The 21480-nt window shown below is 38.8% G+C and overlaps 1 long non-coding RNA gene across 1 annotated transcript; it reads right to left on the reverse strand.

Annotated features, from left to right (window-relative positions):
• Positions 1–6332: 6332 nt before the first annotated feature.
• LOC147906403 (uncharacterized) lies at positions 6333–15326 on the reverse strand. The gene is made up of 2 exons (XR_015548429.1): positions 7427–15326; positions 6333–7355 (listed from the first exon to the last, which is right to left on the reverse strand). It is a non-coding gene; the product is annotated as an uncharacterized LOC147906403 (long non-coding RNA).
• Positions 15327–21480: the final 6154 nt, after the last annotated feature.

Below are 21480 nucleotides of genomic sequence, written 5' to 3' on the forward strand. Positions count from 1 at the left end.
GAAGACTAAGGAAAGTAAAGGATTGATAATTTGCTAGAAGATACGGAGCATATTTCTTAGTGCAACGCTCCTGTGATACACATCCGCGCGCGATCCGGTGCAGCTCAGCCGTCGAGCATTGAGCGGCGGCGGCGGGAGTGAAGAAGGCGATGCTTCAAAAGTCGACCCAAAATTTAACATGTATTCCAATAACTATAGGAAGAATACCGAATCACTTTAATAGATAAATAAAAAATTATTTATATGTTGCATATAAAGGCACATATAAAGGCTTTTTGATTTGTTAATTATAAAATTATATTGACACACATCGTCCTTATAATTATATTAATCATCCTTTTAATTATATTAATCGCACTTTTGCGATTTGATTGATTATTAGAATTTTCTTTCGGATGATAATTATAAAAAAAACATTTTACAGAAAGTATTGATCGACGTAACATTATTACAGAAACATGATTTTTTTTTGAATTTTTTCTAAAGGTTAATTAAAACGTTTAGAAATACACATATAATTAAATAAAAATATATTTAGCCTATAATATATGTTTGTTAACAATGTCACTTATTAAAAAAAAAAAATTATGAAAAAAGAAAAAAGTAATTGATCATGAGATCTCTAACATTCAGATCTCGCATCTTACGCGTGAGACCACGCCGAGGTCTTGCAAATCATTTCTATGAACGTGGTATATAAGGCTCATGGAAAATCATAGAAACATCAATATCCCGTAAATTATCGAGTTTTGAAATTATTTTTGCTATTATACATAAATTGGAGGGATATAGGATTAGCATAATTTATTAAAACTTATATGTTATCTATAATGTTCCTTCTCCTCTTAATTATACACATTGAGCGGCCGAAATTTTCCAGAAAGCATTTTCGGTCGCTAGAAACAAGCGACCGTAGAGTGATGGGGGGGGAGGAGAGGAGAGGAGAGGAGTGGAGAGGAGAGGAGAGGAGAGGAGAGGAGAGGAGAGGAGAGGAGAGGAGAGGAGAGGAGAGAGAGAGAGTAGTGGAACGGGGAGAGAGGGAGAGGGAGGGAGGGGGAGAGAGAGAGAGAGAGAAAGAGACTCTGAAGGATAGACTCGCTGTTTCGTTCGACGAGCCCAGCTCGGCATGCGGAGTCTGACCGATTACAATCGGAGTTTTTATCCTTTTTTGTTTTTTCTCTGTCTCACTCTGTCGTACTTCTGTTTCAATAATTCGTTCTACAATTCAAGAATGTGATTTCTATCGATTCTGGCATCATCGTCGATGTAATAAGGACGCACGATTCCTACTCTAAACAACGATCCTGATATATATTTCTATTTATACAAAAATATATTATTATGGCGTTTCCGGCTGATAATATATTGCTGGTTTATTTACAATGGTTCAATCTATTTCTATAGTTGAATAGCTATACTACTTCTTTTGCGCGCAACCGATAGGAGGAACGGCGCTTCTTACTAAGACTCGACATCCGAGTCGAGTCAAAAATGTGCTGTATACAATAATTTCAGACCTTGCATAAGTAGCTGGCGATTTACAGAAAACCTCAAAGAATAATACTAGCTTGCAGAAACGAGTTACGAGCTTTAGTATAAGAACAAAGTGTATTCGAAAATTTCATTTATATGCTACGTCTGCTACGAGATTGCCGCTTGTCGTTCCGACATCCGAGCAGAAAGAAAGCTCAACCGAAACACATCACGTTTCGAACCTACATACATACATATACACACTATATATATATATATATATATATATATATATATATATATATGTTATTTTATATATATGCATCAATAATTTACTAAATAAAATGTATGTAAAAGACAGAATAGTATAATTAAAATAATTATCTTCATTTGTATTCATATGAAAACAATATAGTATGTTTCTTGTTTAGGAAGAAATTATTTCAACAAAATTGGAATAACTAATATCATATTTATTTTATTATTTTTCCTCTCAAAAGAAAAAACTTTGACCAGGGCATGTTTTGATTGATATGGGCCTGAGTAGGTCGATAATTCAGATCATTTCTATGGTTCAGCGACGCACTTTTCACGACAGCGCCGTTGTCGGAATATCGCGGAACTAAAATACTGCTCAGTTTCATGGCTTCACGTCAATTTCACTCATAATATACAAACGAAATTTTCGAATGCACCTTTCTCTTAAACTAAAACTCCTACCGCGTTTCTAAAAGCATAGGATTGTTCGTTTAGGTTTTCCGCAATTCGCCAGCTACTTTTCATGAACGTGCAACATCTGAAACTCTTATATGCAACACATATTGTGATGTGTTGACAGAAGCCAATAACAAAACTGTAAGTCTTGAATTTTCTTTCGTTTTTCGTATTCAAATGTAGCTGGCGATTTGCGTTGTTGTCGATACTTTAATTGTGGAGATGGATTTTTCAGTCCATAAACACAGTTATGAGAAAGGTGCTTTTAAAATTTAATGATAAAACAGGACACTCCAGCATCCCCTTAAAGATGCGATAAATATAACTGTAATTAACATCCTACCAAAATTATTACTATTATAAGCGGTCTAGAAAATTTGGAATTCATACCCTCCTATAAAAAGACAGTTAGTATTTGACAGATAACTTAACTTTTCTTTGAGGATAGATTTTTATGAATTTTACGTGGAATCAGTATACATTGAATTCCTTTTCCATTATAAAAATTATTTTGTTTTGTATCAGACACTAACAACAGAGTGAAGGTACATTTATTAAATTTCATTAGAATTTTAATAAATTTTATAATCACAGGTAATATTTAAAAGTAAATACGATTTATTTATTATTGATATTTCATTCCGTCAATACTGCAGTAACGATTAATTCAATAAAATGTGTACCATACATACAATATATTTTCAACGCTTTCGTATAATCCCGCATTTAATTTATTAATTTTTTAATTATGCTATTATGTAACAATATCATTTCTATTGTATTTTGAATGGCATTTAGAGTTGTATGAATAACTTCTTTGTTAAATATATCAGAATTACTCGTTAATTGGATAAATTTTTCTCGTTATCTATACTCGCAAATATATCTTGATCAAACATGTCTTTCTGTTAATTATTGGGGCACTTCGTTTTTTATGTATAATGTATTGTTTTTCCTTGTTGTTCATCGAATATAAACAATAAATGATGCATCATGCGCATCATGCACTCATAATTTATGAGGTACTTACAAAGTAATATATGTAACAGAAATTCAAATTAATTCTATTGGTATAACTTTCAAAATTTCTATACATTTCTTTAAAAATTATGTTGACGATGGAAAGAGAAGACGTTTTCTCATTAGCCATGATACATATTCCAATTCACTACAAGAAACAATACAACGACATAAAGCAATACAGCATATTTGCATGACTTATGTCGACTGATACAATAACTGGACTACTATAGGGCTCTGAGAAAGTATGCTACCATTATACTTAATGGAAACAGTTTTATTAACCTTTTTGCTCAGAAAGCGGTCCACCGGAATACCACTGATCGGGACCCAACACGAAAAGTATACATCATATAGTTTTTGACATTTAAAATTATGTTTTACGCCTAAATAACGTCACCTTGACATGTATAAAAAAAAAGAAACTGTTCCTTAAAACAAAATGATTATAATTTCTTTGTAAACCGTGTTTTAATTATTCCCTTCATGCCAGTAGCATTATAGACAGCAATATACTACTACTACTAATTATGTTTAAATATATATCATTTGACAAAATCACTGTTACACTTGGTTATATACGGCTGTACGAGATGATTTGGCGTAATTCTTATTATAAGGAACAGAATAAATTACTTCGCGAATGCTAGCTATAGCTAGCGTTCGTCTATACGAATCGCTTTGTGAATGCCAGACATAGCCGGCATTAGGAGCAAAAGAGTTAAATTTAAAAGAAATATTTGTAAAGAATATCTAGAACGTTTTATTTTACATACGCATTTATTTTATTATATATATATATACACAGACAAATATGTTCCCGGACAGGGCCTGAAAATCATAATTGAAACAACAATATGCATATTTTTTGGTTTTATTATTCAAAATATTCTCCTCTGGTTTCAATACACTTGTTACAGCGATTCAATAGTGATTCAAATGCAGGTTCTAGCTCAGTTTACGGAATTGCCTCTAGTGCCTGTGTAGAAGCTGATTGGATGATCGGAATGTCATCAAAAAAGCGTCCTTTCAATTTCAATTTCAATTTTGGGAATAATGAAAAGTCGCAGGAGGCCAAATCAGGTGAATACGGTGGATGGTTTAACACAGAGACAACACGTTTTCGAGCCAAACATTGACGGACAATCAATGAAGTGTGACTCGGTGCATTATCATGCAACAAAGACCAATTTTCTGGATCACGATATTCGGGGCGAATACGATGAATTCTGCCCATCAATCGCTTTAAAACTTCGAGATAATATGCACCAGTAATTGTTTGGCCAGTTGGAACTCTTTGTGGATAATACCTATGCTATCAAAGAATGTGATGAGCATTGTTTTGATTTTTGATGGAACTTTTCGTACTTTTTTTGCTTGTGGTGAATTTTTTGACTTCCATTCCGCACTTTGACGCTTAGTTTCTGAATCATATTGAAAACACCATATTTCATCACCCGTAACAATTGATTTTATGAAGTTTGGATTATTTTCTGCGACTGCAACGATGTCTCTGGAATAATTGATTCTCGCTGATTTTTGATCGCTTCTTAATGTATGTGGAACAAACTTCGCACAAACCTTCGTTTTACCCAAATCTTCATGTAATATGGTTCGAATCGTTTCTCTACTGATATTTAAAGCCTTCTCCATCATTTTTAGTGATGCATTGCGATCGTTTGCAACAAAATCACGTACTTTTTCGATCATTTCGGGTGTTCGAACCAAAATTGGCCGTCCTGATTTTTTGTTATCTTCAAGAGTCTCTCTGCCTTCCAAAAAACGCTTATGCCACTCAAAAAGTTGTACGACCTAGACATTGACTACCGTAAACTTGTTGCATCGATCGGAATGTTTCTGATGTACTTTTACCAAGTTTTGCGTTAAATTTAATCACTGCTCTTTGTTCCATATTAAAATTTTTACCTCGACCAAAATCTTGTTTAACATGAACTGTCATATCTTCGTTATATGTCAACCAAAATGAATGAAACTTTGACAGATGATAGCAAAATGTTCAACCTTTAAAATGCATGTTTGAACGCACAGATGTCGCCACTGGTTGCTGAGATGTGGTTCGTGTCTGGGAACATATTTGTTGCACTGTGTGTATATATATATATATATACAGGATGGGGCAGTAACTCTATTCTTAGAATGTTTCGCTATTTTTAGAAATAATATATTTATTGAAGTTGTATAGCATCAAGAGGGGTACAATATACTAATAGTTTTTCTATGGGTGCGGGCTTTTCGAAGATTTCAAGATTACTTCCACTTCTTTAAATGGAAATGTATATAATAATTTTTTTAAACAATATGTTTTCTCTAATTCTTCTGCATATAAAACTATTAAAGTAGTGGTATCAAAAAACCAATCTCGTATACGAAATATTTTTTACTTTATTCTGGCATATACATATATTGACATGAAATATTAAATAACTTGTAAATTATTAATATTTTTTGTAATCCTTAATAATTTTATGAACAGAATAATGAGATAAATCAATTGAATGAAAGAAAATAACTAGTTGCTTATTTAAAAAATTGTTCTTTTTACATACATATATTTTTTTAAGCAACTATGTGTTTCTTTCCACCAATTTATTCATATCAATACTCTGTTCATAAAAGTATTAAGGTTATACAAAATTATTATAAAATTATATTAACGATTATAAAAAAATGAATTGTTTATAAGTTATTTTATGTCAACATTATGTCAAAATAAAGTATAAAATGTCTCGTAAATTATTGGTTTCTTGATATACTATCTTAGTACTTTTATGTGCAGAATACTCAGAGATATTATATTGTATAAAAAAAATTATAGAATTCCATTAAAAAAGAGGAGATGACCTTAAAATCATCGAAACGCCTCTATCCATAAAAGAATGTTATAGTATACACTCTATACAACTTCAATAAATATATTATTACGTATTAAAAGTAGCAGAAAATATTTTAAATGGACAGAGTTATTGTGCATATATATACACACACACACATATATATATATATATATATATATATACGTTTATTATATACTTTTATATTTTTATTTAAAAGAGGACATACCTCGCAGATAAAATTATATCCAAAATAGTAATGTCCTAAGCCAATTTCTACTTTTGTCTGCTTTATTTGCAATATAAACTGCAAAATCTAATTTAAATAAATAATTAATAAGCGTTAAATATATACTAACATTATTAATAGTTCGGATACTCACATAAATTTTATTAAATGGATAAGTAAACTTAAGACATTATTATAAAATATCCCCTGCAGGGGGTGGGATCATCTCGGATGCGATCCGGCATTCCTGGATGCATCTTGATATGATTCCACTACGGGTTAGTGAACCCGCGGTGCCTGAGCTCTCGTAATCTCTTCCCTTGCATCACTGGAAGAGATCGAGCGTCCGAGATTACACCCGACCTCTTGGACGATGAGTTGGGCCCTCTATAAAAGGTCCCCCTATCTCATGGTAGAGGTGCGCGGCCACGAGATAAATGGGTGATGGGAGAATCATTCAACAGCCAAGGTCAGAGCGCAAAGACGCTAGTGACTGTGTGAGTATGTTTAACTCTAAATATTAAACAACAATGTATATAGTGTACATAGAGTTAACAATGTATAGTGCGTAGACTATTACTTTTGTGGATAAGACAGATGACTATGGGGGATGACGGTAATCTTGAGATGTTGGCTAGTGACGTGGAACTGACGTGCGGCATGCTTCTTCCCGCGAAATTGGTTATTATACATTGTCCTATTATACATTGATGGATCAATTGGGATCGATATTGATCCTTTAGTGCCCGCTCGTTGGATTTTTTCGCGTCGCGTAGTGACCTGGTGACTTCATCTTGTGGATTCTAGTGCTTTGTTAGAGTTTTTATTTGTTAGTGACGTTCATTGAATCCTGATAGGGACCTCTCTTCGTGTGAGCACTGAGATCGAGATGGCCATAGATTTCATGAACTGGGACTTTTTCATTGCGAGATCTGATGAAGATATACTCCAAGATGTGGTTTAGCCCGCTGTTTTGCTGTTTGTTCTCTATCTTGGTGGTGTGCTGGAATAGCTTGGCAGTAGTTGGTGAGTACCATTCCAATTTTATTGCCAAGAATAAACTATATCTGTGTGTGAGATGTCTTTTGTGAAATTGTTGATGGACAAAGGTAAGCTTAACATCTAGCTTGTGGTATACCTTTGCCGGCCGCTTAATGGTGTCATCCTTGCTATTGTGTGGTTGTCCGCGTTGATAGTGCCGCGAGAACTGGATAGAGGTGGGCTGGGTGATCTGCCGGTGAGTCACTTGGCTTCTGTCTCATCGCCGGCAAAATTATACAACATGAATAGTTCAAATAAGGATACGACAAGACGGGAGTTCGGATCCCCGTCACAGTTTCCCGGGGATAGTGTCCGCGCTCCCAGGCGATTGACCCCTTCGGGGGAATCATGCCAGGAGCAAGTCGTGGGGTTGCCGGCGGGCTCCGCGACCGATATAGTTAATCCGCTAAGGATAAACAGGCTGATTGGGGGATATGTGAAACACCCTCTGGTTCAACTACTAGGCTAAGTACGCTGAGAGCGGCGAAAACCTGCTGTCGTTTTGGAGAAGTTGCCCGATGCTCTATCTTGTGCAACCTCCAAAGCGTGCTAATAATTGGCAATCAGGATACAGATGAGAAGAACGGCACTGAAAAGTCTGTAATCGTCTCAAACGTGCGTATTCCGAGAGAGTTGCGGATACGAGTTGTGGACGGTGATATCCTTAATTCATCTGTCACCGCTGTTGAGACATCGGATGCCCCGATAATCATCGAGAGTTCGAAAGTGTCCAGCATATCAATGGAATCAATGGCGTCAACCGATGCTGTGGCGCCTAGAGGGGAGAAAAGGGGACGGAAGCCGAAGGGAAGTAACGTTCCTGGTTCTAGATCGCTCTCTAAGATGGGAGCGAATAGAATGGACTATAATGATGACGTTTTGGATAGAATGGACTTTTTAAAAATCACCAAGAGAGATCATCAGGTTGGGAAGCGTAGGAAGCTACAGGAGTGTCCATTGGACGATGCTCTGTCCTATAGACAAAAGGCAGAGGTTGACGAGATTACATACCTGTTGTGCGAGAGCGCACCGCGCGGACAGATTCGAGTGAGAAAACGGCACAAGGTTGATATGATGCACGACAGTGAAGAGAACTCCGTTTCATTTAATTTAACAAAAGAATTTCTTTAATGTATTCAGTTACAAAGTCAAAAGATATAATTAATTAAAGATCAGATTAACAGAATATTAAATGCGGTCACCTTTTCCAAATTGAGCTTGGAATCGCGGTGATGGAAAATCTCGGCGATTTTCCTCGAAGCTTCTCGAAAGTTTCGGTTTATAGCGATTTCACTAAACGGTTAGCACGGCGATTTTACGAAGCGAGATTATGACTCTAAGAACTCTAAGAACTTTTTGGAAGTAAGCAAGGAGGATCGACGGCGAGATCGAAGCATTTATTGCTTTCGGCCTGAGCTTTCCCTTTTGGGAAAAATCCAATAAAAATTTGCCACAATCGTAATTATTACGTGGCATTAGGTGTACAAAATTGATTGGCGCTTTGGATTCTTTTCTAGCGACGTTCAACGTAACAGTCATGCGCGACAGAAGATCCGTGCGTGGGATTGGTGACAGCGCGTGACGTATTCGTCGGAGCGCGGCGCTCGCGTGCGCGAATTGAATTGTTCTAGAACCTTCGATTGTCCGTTGCCGGTAACGACAACTTGTTTGCGTGTAACGAATTGTTTTTAAAAGGAACAAAGAACGACGAATTCGATGATTTTAATGAGGATTAAGATCATGCTCGAGATGAAATCACGAGCTCAATTTATGCATGCGTTCAATGACAATTAATGTCGGTCGACTAAAAGAATTCTTGCTTTTCTTTCGAATTACCGATCTCGAACACCTGTTCCTACAGATGTCGCCAAAAACTATAATGACGGAGACTCTGAAGGTCCTGGATACGGCGAGTAGTAATCGGAGGAGAACGACTTCCATGAAGAGGGATCTCCGCCGGTCGATAATTATCGGCGTTGAAGTGGCTAGGCAGACGGTCCAGCACCTGGCGGCGAATTCTGCTGCTCTCAAGAGCCTGCGGAGATTATGGGCAGCAGATTTTGGAGTTGGAGCGAGAGATCACGACTTTGAAAAGGCAGATGAAGGCGATTCAAGTGGACAGAGACAGCCTTAGGGATGAGGTTAGGAACCTGTGTCGAGAACTCCTAACTCGGAGAATGGTGAAGGGAGACAGTCGAAGATAGACTGATGACGTGAATGATCCTGACTTTCTGGAGTCTGGGCCTTCTCGCGAGTTTCATACGATTCGTGAGATAGAGTACATACCTCCGGTTCATCGTCCTTCCCTGAGAGGAATCTCTAGGAGGATTCCGGAGAACTCTACAGTGCGTAGAAAATTGATGGACAAAGAGGAACGCATTATTGCTTCTTCTATGGCCAACGAAAACGAGGATTCAAGAGGACGAAAAATAAATTCTAGAGACTGGCTTCCTTCTTCTGACCCCGATAAGGGCGAAGCCTGGAGGACTGTTCCAGAAAGAAGAAAGAAGAAGAGGAGAAAAAAGGGCAAAGAGATCATCTCTGAAAAGGGTGACGACATCAGCTCCTGTGGCGGAGGTATCCGACAGTGGTGGTGGTATTGTTGCCGCAGTGAGAAAGGACGTTACATTTGGTGCTCTGACGCGTGATGATTCTTATGGGGCTGCAGCCTCCTGATCTAGTGCTCGTTCCCATGTGGGACTCGGGGTTCAGCGTGCGGTCTCCTCGTGCTGGGACGCAGAGGCCGAACTCGGCTGTGGTCCTCATTCGCTGTGAGGAAGGAGGCCCTACGTACGCGGAAGTGATCTGAGATGCAAGATCTGGAATCTCGCTGGATGAACTTAGTATTACGAATTCTAAGGTTAGGAAGGCACAGACCGGTCTTCTGCTTGAGAGGATTCTGGACCTAAGGCGGATTTCTTAGCAGATAAGCTTAGCTCCCTGTTCAAGGACCGAAAGGAGGTGAAGATGGTGCGCCCGGTCAGGAAGACTGAATTCCGTCTTCTTGATCTGGACGAATCGGTGACTGCTGAGGAAATCAAGGAGATTGTCGCGGCACGAGGGAAGATGCAATTGAGTGACATCCGTGTAGGCTCATTGAGACCTGGTAGGGACGGCCTCAACACGGCGTGGTTACAGTGCCCTGTGACATGTACTGAACTGCTGCAGAGGGAGGGTAGTTTGCGTGTAGGTCGTGAGTGCGCATGATACCACTAGTGAGAAGAAGGCTGCAGTGCTACAAGTGCTTCGCGGTGGGTCACACCAGGGCTATGGATAAGAGCGCTGCTGGAGCGCTGTGGACAGGAGCGGTGGATGCTTTAACTGTGGTAAAGAGGGCCACTGCTGTTGGTTGTAGGACTCCGCCTCACTGTCCGGTATGTCCTATTAGAAACCTGCCGGCTGGGCACAGGGCTGGCGGAGAGGGATGCGTTCCTTATAACAGTCCGAAGCGAATGATAGTGGCTGCTGAGACGAGTGGTAACGATAGAAGGGGTCATGAGCAAGAGGAATCAATTGTCCCTGTGTCGGAAGATGTTCCCCCTAAGGAGGAGTGGATGGAAGTTGATTTGTCCAATGGCTAGCATTGGACAAATCAATGTGAACCGGTCGCGACCTGCGCAGGATCTGATTGCGCGGGTGTGTGAGGAAGAGAGACTTGGACTCATGGCAGTTTCGGAGCCGCATTCGACAAATGACGGACGTTGGCTCTTCTCGTTGGATGTTCCGCCGACTGCTGCCTTGATCTGGCAGTATTCTTATGCGGACGTTCCGTGTGCGCCTTTATTTAGGGGGAAGGGTTTCGTTGCGGTTGAATGGGGAAGGATGATAGTTTTTAGCTATTACTTCTCCCCCAACCTGCCGGACGTGGATTTTGAAAGGGGACTGCACGATTTGGGTGCTCGCATCCTGTCGTGCAGTCAAAGACCTTTGTTGATTTTGAATGCCAGGTACTTTGGGACTCGATGTGAACCGGAGAGGTAGAATTTTGTCAGGCTGGGCAGGGGGTTTGGACCTGGTCCTATTAAACAGTGGTTTTGTGCCCACTTGCGTGCACCCGCGTGGGGCGTCATGCGTGGACCTCGTCCTCGACGGCTCGCAGAGTTAGCGATTGGCGCGTTGCGGTAGATGTCGAGTCTCTTTCGAATCACCGTTACGTCCTTATGAGGGTACAGGAGAGAATAGTCGGTTCTCTAAGGAGAACTGATGGGAACAAATACTTTCCACGGTGGAGTATTGGTAGGGTCAATATGGATCTATTAAGCGCGCCAGCCAACATAAAGGCTTGGTCCTCTCCTCTTCATGGGGATGTGGCGGCGGAATCCCTGGCTGATGGGCTGAATGCGGCGTTGACAGAGATCTCGGGCGTCTCGATATTGCGTTTGAGGGCCACCGGTAGACCGTCGGTTTATTGGTGGAATGAGAAGATCGCTGATTTCCGGGTCCGTTGTGTACGAATTCGGAGAAAATTATTAAGACAACATAGAAGGTACCATGACTCCGAGATGGTCCGAGGTCTCTAGTCTGAACTGAAAGAAGGAAGAAAGGCACTCAGGGGGGGCTATTAGGAGGTCGAAGATGAACCTATGGCGGGATCTTCTCGATACTCTTGATAAGGATCCATGGGGCATGTATCGTATAGAGCTCAATAAATTGCGGATGGGTGCGTCTCGACTTATCGAGTCTCTCCCTCCAGGAGTCGTGCGAGAAGTGATCGGGGCGTTATTCCCTCCTGGTGCGGGGGGGATGGATGTTGCCGCCTCCCCGTCCAGTGGGATGACGCCTTGGCTATAACTGGCGAGGAGATCAAGACTTTGTTCGCCAGAATGAACATTGGTAGGGCTCCTGATCCTGATGGGATCATCGGTACGTGTGATATCTTGGTCAAGCATTGGATAAGCTGCTTTACGGCGTGTCTCAGGGAGGGGGTGTTTCCATCCAGTTGGAAAAATGGCGCGGTTGGTGCTGCTCAAGAAGCCTGATCGGGCGCCGTCGTCCTACAGGCCAATCTGTCTTCTGAGTGAAGCAGGAAATCTGCTAGAGAGGATTATCTGCAACCGACTGACGCAGTGTCTGGATGAGTCTGGGGGTATCTCGGAATCTCAATTCGGATTCAAATCGCAAAAATCGACGCTAAATGCCATATGGAAGCTTCGTGCGATAGTGGATGATAGGGTGCGGGATAGGGAGATGATGTTGGCTGTGTCTTTTGATATAGCCAACGCCTTCAACTCCCTCTCGTGGCCTGTTATCAGAGATGCGCTAGTGGAAAAGGGGGTTCCGAGATAACTCCGGCGCATTATGGATAGCTATCTGGACAGATGGCTATCCAGAATGGTCCTACATAGACAGGGACGATAGGTATGCAAGATCCCCTATGATGCGCGGAGTTCCTCAGAGTTCGGTCCTGGGACCGACTTTGGAATGTCGGATACGACTCCGTTTTGCGTGTAGGCTTGTCGTTGGGTTGTTCCGTTTTGTGCTACGCGGATGATATTCTTTTGGTAGTGAGAGGGCCGTCCGTACGCGAGGCGGCTGTTGTAGTCGGGGCGATCAAGCGGTTAGGTCTCGAGGTGTCGATAGGCAAAACGGAAGCCATAGCATTCATGTGTGAGGTACTGAATGCAAGCATTAGAATAGGAGATGCGGTCGAAAGAAAAGTCGAATTGTCTCCGATGAAATACAGGGTAAAATGATCTCCCACATTTTGCCGCCACTGTCTCCGAACCACTGAAGAGAGGGTGAGCTTAGCGTAGTCAGTTGGTAGCTCGCGCCTTGCCATTTCATTTTTGTCGTCATGAATTGGACGGGCGAGCATCGTGCCTTCGTTATCGAAACATTTATGAAAAGTAACGAATCTGTGATTACGATGCAAAGAACTTTTCGTACTCACTTCGCGTTTGGTAGACATGCTCCAGTTCTAGATCGCAAAACAATACTGTTGTGGGTTTCAAATTTTAGAGCTACAGGTTCAGATTTAAAAAGAAAATCAACTGGTAGACCCAGAAGTGTTTGGACACCTGAAAATGTTGCAGCTGTAAGAGAAGCAGTTGAACGATTTCCTAGCCGTTCAGTTGGAACCAAAACTTAGAGAACTTGAACATTCGGATGTGTTTCAACAGGATAGAGCTACGGCTCATACGGCAAGAAGGACAATGGACGTTTTAAGGGAAATGTTTCCAGGACGCGTAATCTCGTTACGTGGAGATGTTGGGTGGCCTGTGCGTTCACCCGATCTTGCCCCATGCGACTTTTTCCTTTGGGACTACCTGAAAGCGAAGGTTTTTCAACACCACCCCCGAATCATTGACGAATTGAAAGCAGCAATACACCAAGAAATTACAAGAATATCGCCTCAAATTATTGCTCGAGTGATGGAAACTTTTAGAAATCAGCTTCGAATGTGTATCGAAAAAAATGGTCGCCACTTGGACTCTGTAATTTTCAAAACTCAATAAAAACAAATGGCATAGCATAAATTTTCAGTTAATAAAAATAAAATCTAAATAGCATTTACAATGGCGTTTTTATTAAAGATTAAAATGTGGGAGATCATTTTGCCGGACCCTGTACCTAGGATTGGTGTTAGACTCTAAGTAGTCCTTTCGAGAACACTTTCGTCGACTCTTTCCCAGGGCTCTGAGGATGGCAGAGGCCATTGACAAATTAACGGCCAATATAGGTCCTGGGGAGTGCAGGCGTCGGGTATATGCCAGCGTCGTTATGTCTGTCGTTTTATATGGATCTCCTGTGTGGACCCAAGCGGTAGCGAAGGATCGCACCATTCGACGTGACGCGGCTAGACTGCAAAAACAGCTGGCACTTAGGATTATAAGGGATTATAGAACTATCTCCTATGAGGCGTCACTAATATTCGCGAGACTAGTCCCGTTCGATCTGCTTGCTGATCGTCTAAGACGATCTTATTTGAAGCGGCGAGCTTACATAGAGTGAAATGGTTTCATCGCTCCCAGGACGATGGGCCATATTCGCGATGAGGAAACGGAGAGGTCTGTAGTTAGGTGGAATAGGCGGCTCGAAGAGCTTCCCCGAAACGCTGGGGCTGTTGTTCGGGGGGGCTGTCGTAGGACTGACGAGGTGGATGAGGAGGACTCATGGTGGCCTTACTTTTAGGATGACCCAGGTCATTGTGGGTCACGGATGTTTTGAGGCCTATCTATACGAGATTAGAAAGGCGGAGACTCCAATTTGCCAGCACTGTGGTGCTGCTATTGATAATGCCGTGCATACCCTCCTTCACTGCCCTTCGTGAGCGGGCAGAGGGTGGAGAGAGGAAATTTGTTTGTGGCTCTCGGTCTGGATTTAGATCTAGACCGAGAGTATAATTTGGTGATTGGGGCCATCATGTGCTCCTCTAAAGCCTGGACTGCATTCGCAAATTTCTGCGAGACAGTAATGAAAAGAAAGGAAGAGGCGGAGAGGTATCGAGAGAGGAATTGGAGGGAGTCGATACTTCTTCCTGTGCCTTCTATTCCTTCACGGGATCCTCTTCGTAGCGGAAATATATCTTTGTAAATAATGTGTATATATGTAAATATAGTTTAGTTAATATTAAAGGATGTTCCCGTGCGTGCGGTGGGAGCCATCCCGTTGGCATCGTGAGTGCCCTGAAGTAATACCGGTTGGTGGTTCCGGGGCAATCACATATATGCATGGAGGTAATGCTAGGACAAGGAGCAGTTTTTTAGTCGATAGGCGGCCGTTCCGGTGTATCCTCCAGATCACGGGGCGGTCGAATCCGGCACCCAGTGGTGCGGACTGCTGGGCATCCCCCCCGCCCCACTGATGGGTGTCTCATCCGGCTCCCCCACGAGAGAGGGCGCTGCGGAGATTTTCTCCTCCTACGCAAACAAAAAAAAATTATTATAAAATATCAATTATATTTCATTGTCGCAGATATCAAAGAGCAACCTATCTGTTTAATGATATTCGTTTAACGATATTTCAATATTTTTAACTTCATATGTGCAAAAATTAATCTATTTTTTAAATTTCATAATATATTGTAGCATATACATTAGAATGTGAACATAGTAAATAATGAATTAAATTTTAGGCAAATTTAATACATTTTCAAGAATTAAGTTATTTAACTACAATGTTTTAGTTTAATTAACAACATATTGTGAAGAAGCAAAGCTGACATATAGAAATTATTAAAAAATAAATAACTCAAAAAGGTTATAACAACCAACATTACGAATTTAACGTATTGTTCTTTTTTATGTGTATTTTTGAGATGTTTGTACACATCAACAACAATTACAAAAAAATTAGTCAATTACTTTCAATTCTATATATATTGAGCGTATCTGGCAGAATATTTATCAGCGTCATAGTAGCATGATAGAAGCATCATATTCATGATAGGAAATAATGTTTCAGAAGAAACTGGAAAGTATGGAAATACGTTTCAAAGGAAACGTATTTTGATCATATTGAATTTTTTCTAAGTGATGATGTCAAAAAGATATGAAGATAACCTCTATTTTTTTAAATGAAATTGTATGATTCTTTTTACACAATATGATTCCTCTAATTATTCTGCATATAAAAGTATTAAGGTAAAGACATCAAAAAATCAATTTATGAGATATTTTATATTTTATTGTGGCATATGTTGACATAAAATATTAAATAACTCGTAAACTATTAATTTTTTGATAATCGTACCTTAAAACTTTTACATGAATTGAATAATGAGATGAATCAATTGGTGAAAAGAAAATACAGAATCACTAATTTAAAAAATTATATTAGGTGTTGGAATTAATTCGTAGCGTTTTTTTAATGAAAGAATGTTATTTATTTCACATGAGCATTAAAAAATACATTAATGAAAGTACTTCCCATCACTTTCTACTACTTTTGACCATCTTTCGGGCAGTGAATGAATACCGCGTCGGAAGAACTGTTCATCTTTAGATGAAATCCAGGAATCGAACCATTTTGTACAATCTTCGTAAGATGTGAACTTCTGCTCGCACAAGCTATGAGCTAATGATCGAAACAAGTGGTAGTCGCTAGGTGCAATATCAGGAGAATACGGCGGGTGCGGTAGCACTTCCCATTTAAGTGTTTCCAGGTATGTTTTTACCGGTTTTGCAACGTGTGGGCGAGCATTGTCGTGCAGCAAGATGACTTTATCGTGTCTTTCGAAGTATTCCGACCGTTTTTGCTTCAATGCACGGCTCAAGCGCATCAGTTGCCGTCGGTAGAGATCTCCAGTAACGGTTTCATGCGGTTTTAGCAGTTCGTAGTATATGACACCCTTCTGATCCCACCAAATACAGAGCAGGAGCTTTGAGCCATGGATATTGGGCTTTGCCACTGATGTTGATGGTTCGCCGGGCTTAACCCATGACTTTCTGCGCTTTGGATTGTCATAATGGATCCACTTTTCGTCACCACTTTTCGGTAACAATCCGATGCAAAAAACCTTTTCTTTTCTGCCGTTGAAGCAGCAGTTCGCACGTGAGAAAACGTCTCTCAATATCCCTTGGTTTCAATTCATATGGGACCCAATGTCCTTCCTTCTGGATCATGCCCAAACTTTTAAGACGTTTTCCTATTGTTGAGAAGTCAACTTCCAATGACGTAGATAATTCTTTAAGTGTTTGACATGAGTTTTCATTGAGCAGTGCCTGCAAATCGTTATCTTCAAATTTTTTCGGCTGACCAGGTCGCTCCTTGTCATCCAAGTCGAAATCACCAGCTTTAAAACGTGCAAATCACTTCCTACACGTTTGCTCAGCCAGAGCATGTTCACTATACACATCCACTAAAATACGATGAGCTTCAGCTGCACTTTTGTTCATATTAAAGTAATGAAGCAAAACTCCCCGCAAAAACACTTTATCTGGCACAAATTTTGACATATTCAATGAATTATACAGTATTGTTATTTATGATTTCAAGAAAGGTTATGTACGGCAAATGACGTCCTATGATAGATGTTTACAATGTATACAGAACTATAGGTAACAACGAAATAGTGTACTGCTTGTGCCATCTCTTGTAAAACGCTACGAATTAATTCCAACACCTAATACATTTTGCATACATATTTTTTTTAAGCAACTAAATGTTTTCTTTCCACCAATTGATTCATTTCATTATTCTTCATAAAAGTATTAAGATACGATTATTAAAAAATTAATAGTTTACGAGTTATTTAACATTTTATGTTAATATATGCTCGAACAAGGTATAAAATATGTCGTAAACTATTGATTTCTTCATATCACATACTTACTTTAGTACATTAAACTAACAGATGAAGAAAAAATACAGAGTATGCTATTTTATTAAAATGTATTAAATTTCATATTGAAATATTTCCAAAAGTACAAAGGATGCCGAGAAATGTCAGATACAAGTAAAATGATTTCAAAAGCAACGTATTTTGAACACGTTTTTTTCTAGATGGGAACGCCGAAGAGATAAAAGGTCACTTCGATTTTTTAAAATAAAATTATATGAATACTGAAGAGGGTTGCGGTGGAACGAACGCTGCTGGGGCGAAGTCGCGGACCACGCCGAAGGTCGTCTCGATTTCTCTTTCGCCCGCATCGTTTAATAATCTTCCTCGTATGGCCTGCAGCTGTCCCCCACATCTCCCCACATCTTCCTTTATCCATCGGTTTTCCGTTTCTCTTTTCCATTTTCGGTACCGATCTTTCTTTTTCTCCGTTGCTCTCTATGTCGCGGATTCTCTCTTTGCATCGCTCTCCCAAAGCATGTTCTTCGCCACCCTACACACCCTACGAGGTGGAAAAGAGGTAGGAAGAAGAAGGAAGAACGGCAATTGAAGGCGAGATGGAGAGAGAGAGAGAGAGAGAGAGAGAGAGAGAGAGAGAGAGAGAGAGAGAGAGAGAGAGAGAGAGAGAGAGAGAGAGAGAGAGAAAGGAGAGTGAGGGACTCTGCCATCTTATGTACTAGATATTAGGACGAAGGTATAGGGAGGAAAGCGAGAGAGAGGCCGATGGCTTTTGCGAGAGAGCGAGAGAAAAGACAACCTACCCTGGTGTATATAAATACATAGTTCCGTATAGTTCCCGGAGAATTAAAGAATCGACTTCTCATCTGATGCCGAAAGCATCCCTTTCGCTAATCGACTGACACTCCCATAAAATACTCGTCGATTCACCATACCAATTGTTTTCTCTTTCTCTCTCTTTCATTCTCTTTCTCTCTTTTTTCTTGTCAAGTAACGATCGTTTCACATGGTAACAAAAATATTCTCCTGACAAAGTATGATATTTAACGAAGTAATGTAGTATCAAATGGAATTAGTACGAGCTTGGAAAAAAAGTATCGCGAGTTATTGACAATATCAAAGGCCGTCAAAAAATTACGTCTCTTTTTCTTTTTTTTTTTTGATTTTATTGTTTGATTTTTCTGTAGACATGTATACGTATCGCACGTGAAGATTTATGATCCCATGTTATATATTAAAAAGAAGTCATTCTATCCAATCCTAATATTAAATGTTGAATAGCCACGTCCTATTTGTATTTCTCTTACTAATGCATTTTTCTTTTCGTAAGAACATTGTTGAATTTCAAGAGTAGAATATCGAGATTCTTCTTTCTATAAGTTTCTATTTTTTTAAATAAATTATGATTATCAGATGTGTTTTTAATTTCGTTTCCCTGATCCGTCAAATACTGAAGTCGTTACGGAAAGCCTTTTTCGCTGTATATATAAAGGTTCTCCATGAAGGTTTCTTTTTTTCAACGTTCTTATAAATGTCGCATTGTTTTCCTCTTTTTTTGCATGTTTATTATCGACCATCAGATTCGTGATTTCATTCTGATTAATATGTCTTACATCTGAATTTAAATATTCAATTAACAAAGAGAATTGCATATATACAGAGTAAAAAAATTTGTGTTAAATTATGTACAATTTACATGTCTCAAGGGATCCACTCAAATTTTTGTGTTAATCTAATAAATATATTAGAAAGTGATACAAATATTATGTAAAAACTGAACACAAGAAGCATAAAACTTTGACATAACATAAAAACAAATTTTATATTAAATTGACACATTTATAATGTTATATTTAACTGAAAATAGATGCTATTCTTTAATCTCAATTTTAGTTTAAATGATATCTCTGGGATATTTAACATGTGCAATATATAGATTTAACAAATATTTACTGTTACAAAGAAATAATACAAAAATGTTTGTACCTTTTTACATATAAAATATACTGTAACTGGAACTTGTACTGAACATATTTCTTCAATAAAATTAACATTTATAATAATTTATTAAATCTACACACACATTTTATTCATTTAATATTAGAATTTATGTTTTAAAACTCCATTATATGTTTACTTATCTATGAATTATGTTATTTTAACAGTAGGAAATGTTAAATTTTAATTTAACACAAATTATTCAAATAACCCAATCATATTATGTTAAATTAAAAAAACTCGGATAATTCAACACAAACTTTTAACAAGGATTTGAGTGGATCGTTTCTAACACAAACAAAAAATGTTTTTTGCTATTTAAAATTAAATACAATGTAATAGGATTACTCCAACGAATGAAATTCAAATAATCAAATTGCCAAAAAGGCAGGAACTTGTTGTTACTATATCATATTTATATGTTTATTATAGACTAACAATTGCATACATGCAGACGTTTCGATCATCGTTTTTCACATCAGGTCCTCTTCAGTGTAATAAAATTAACGCTGCTATTTTATATTACAAAATCTTCATAAATTCGAGATCATATCGAGATTCCAATATATTTTGAACATTAATTATCATAAATAAATTTATCCATAATGCCCTGCGGTAAATGTTAGTATATATCAGTGTAGTATTAAACATGAAGTATCGAATACAACAACTGAACGTCCCTGAACTTCTAATCTCTTGTTATATATGCTATGAATTGAATTTTTTATTTATTGTTCCATCAGAAGTAGAAATATATAAATCTTACTGTCTTAGATGATTCACTCAATTTAATATTAAGAATTCACAGAGATAAAAATTCCTCTTAATCTGTGCGAGAGCGCACCGCGCGGACAGATTAGAGTGAGAAAACGGCACAAGGTTGATATGATGCACGACAGTGAAGAGAACTCCGTTTCATTTAATTTAACAAAAGAATTTCTTTAATGTATTCAGTTACAAAGTCAAAAGATATAATTAATTAAAGATCAGATTAACAGAATATTAAATGCGGTCACCTTTTCCAAATTGAGCTTGGAATCGCGGTGATGGAAAATCTCAGCGATTTTCCTCGAAGCTTCTCGAAAGTTTCGGTTTATAGCGATTTCACTAAACGGTTAGCACGGCGATTTTACGAAGCGAGATTATGACTCTAAGAACTCTAAGAACTTTTTGGAAGTAAGCAGGAGGACGGCGAGATCGAAGCATTTATTGCTTTCGGCCTGAGCTTTCCCTTTTGGGAAAAATCCAATAAAAATTTGCCACAATCGTAATTATTACGTGGCATTAGGTGTACAAAATTGATTGGCGCTTTGGATTCTTTTCTAGCGACGTTCAACGTAACAGTCATGCGCGACAGAAGATCCGTGCGTGGGATTGGTGACAGCGCGTGACGTATTCGTCGGAGCGCGGCGCTCGCGTGCGCGAATTGAATTGTTCTAGAACCTTCGATTGTCCGTTGCCGATAACGACAACTTGTTTGCGTGTAACGAATTGTTTTTAAAAGGAACAAAGAACGACGAATTCGATGATTTTAATGAGGATTAAGATCATGCTCGAGATGAAATCACGAACTCAATTTATGCATGCGTTCAATGACAATTAATGTCGGTCGACTGAAAGAATTCTTGCTTTTCTTTCGAATTACCGATCTCGAACATAATCGATTGTTAACAGTAATTGGCAACACATATATACACAATATACAAATTTATACACAACATCTTGAAAAGATCAAACATGTTTTTAATAATAGATGTAGATGTAATAATAGATGTTTTAGTTGATTTGTAGAAATCTCTTTCATTCTTAGAGACAGATTGCCGTTTCGAGATGTAAAAGTCGTACAAGATTACATTACGTTCTGATTTTAAAGATTGATGTTTCTTCTATTATATAAACTCGCAAATTATGTAAAA

Source organism: Acromyrmex echinatior, unplaced genomic scaffold (genome assembly GCF_024713525.1).
Source record: "Acromyrmex echinatior isolate Ae372 unplaced genomic scaffold, ASM2471352v2 Scaffold42, whole genome shotgun sequence".
NCBI classification, from domain to species: domain Eukaryota; kingdom Metazoa; phylum Arthropoda; class Insecta; order Hymenoptera; family Formicidae; genus Acromyrmex; species Acromyrmex echinatior.